Source organism: Chiloscyllium plagiosum, unplaced genomic scaffold (genome assembly GCF_037043375.1).
Source record: "Chiloscyllium plagiosum isolate Xiang-an unplaced genomic scaffold, Cpla_swu_hap1 HiC_scaffold_47, whole genome shotgun sequence".
Classification (NCBI taxonomy): domain Eukaryota; kingdom Metazoa; phylum Chordata; class Chondrichthyes; order Orectolobiformes; family Hemiscylliidae; genus Chiloscyllium; species Chiloscyllium plagiosum.
Genome location: NW_028270185.1, coordinates 13592329 through 13594126, shown reverse-complemented (window position 1 = coordinate 13594126; position 1798 = coordinate 13592329). Strand labels below are relative to the sequence as shown.

General features: G+C 45.8%; 1 pseudogene; it reads left to right on the top strand.

The window, feature by feature from the left end:
- Positions 1–463: 463 nt before the first annotated feature.
- LOC122542854 (thioredoxin pseudogene) lies at positions 464–1569 on the top strand (annotated as a pseudogene).
- Positions 1570–1798: the final 229 nt, after the last annotated feature.

The window sequence follows — 1798 nt, the reverse complement described above, 5'->3', positions numbered from 1 at the left end:
CAGGGGGAGGAATAATACCATGAATGGATCGCTATTTTGTTTACATATTTTAATTAACCTGCCTAGGTATATTATTACACACCTCTCGGGCAGGTGGGACTCGAACCCTCAAAGGTAGAGACACTCCTTTATTCCTGATGAAGGGCTTTTGCCCGAAACGTCGATTTTACTGCTCCTCGGATGCTGCCTGAACTGCTGTGCTCTTCCAGCACCACTAATCCAGAATCTGGTTTCCAGCATCTGCAGTCATTGTTTTTACCTAACTAACCCTCTTTCACCAGGACCTTTTAACAGAGCATTATATCATTGCTTTTTGTGAAATCTGTCCTTGGCAAGTTCAGATCCACCGTCTCCGGTCGTTTTGAATAGAATTGGGGTGGTTACGAAACCGCCTTGATGGACTTTCTGATAGGCTATTTGCGCCGTCAATCACCCCATTCCAGCCAATGGAGCTGACGCCCTTCCGACCCATTCATGAAAAAAGTAGCAAACCGTAGCGGCCAATGAGAATCAGCCAATGGGATGTTGACGTCGACCTTCGTCATAATAGGGTGCGGGTTTGAGGGCGGGGCCAGTGGGAAGCGGGGCACGGACCCGGAAGCAGCATGGTGGTGAGACACGTGGAGGACGCCAAGCAGTTCCAGAACCTGTTGAGCCAGACCGAGCAGCTAGTGGTTGTTATGTACTCGGCTGAGTGGTGCAGCAACTGCCGCATGATCCGACCGCACTTCTACAACCTCTCGGAGCAGTTGACCAATGTCGTCTTCGTGGAGGTGGATGTCGACGACGCAGAGCCTCTGGCTCGGTCCGCCGGCATCACGTGCATGCCGACCTTCCACTTCTTCCGGCGCTCGGCCAGAATGGGAGAATTTTCGGGGACCAAGAGGGAGAAGTTGGAGCGCCTATTGGACGAGCTGCAGTGAGCGGCCTGTTATAAGTTAAAAAATAGACAGGGAAACACAAAAGCCAAAAAAATTAACTGGAGTTTGAATTCTCTGGATAAATAAAAGTGCAGATAAAATTTTTTAACCAGAGAAAGTAAGGGAGGCAGTTTTCAAAATTCATTTTTGAGATGTACCTATCATCACCTCCAAACTGTGATTACGGTGGATTTTGATGGCCATTTCAGGCAGCAGTTAAGAGTCAATCACAACGGTTACGAGCACCAAATGGGATTTTCGAAAGTTTGTGGGGTGTACAGAGAAACTGGCACGTTATTTTGGATCAGGGCTGGTTTACAATGGAGCTTGCAGTATATGTTTTAAAAGAGCTAACATTTCTATCGCATCTTTCACATTTTCAGGATGTGCACTTGCACCATAACAGCTGCAGCTGAATAGTAGTATTGCCACTCCTTTATGTCAGACCCCATTCTATAGAAAATCCAGGAAAATAACTGCAGTTACAGCACAGAGTGATGCACCGTCAGAGGTTCCAACTTCCGGGTTAAGAACGAAACCAAGATGTGGGCTCCCCTCTTGGCTAGATGATAGAAAGATGCCATTGCACTATTTTGAAGAAAAGTAGGAACGATTTTTTCACGTGTCCTGGCTTAGTTATCCCTATACCAATAAAAGAGATTCTCTGGTTATTATCACACTGCTGTTGCGTGGGAGCTTGATGTGTGTAAATTGGCTGCTATGCTTGTGAAGGGTGCTATATGAATATAAGTTTTTTTCAGTCAACTAATTGCATTTTTGAAGGATATTTGAGATTTGCTGCTTAACGTTACTGTTACATGGTGATTTGTAATAGGAATTGGAGTAGGTCATTCAACCCAAGTCTGCTCCGCTATTCA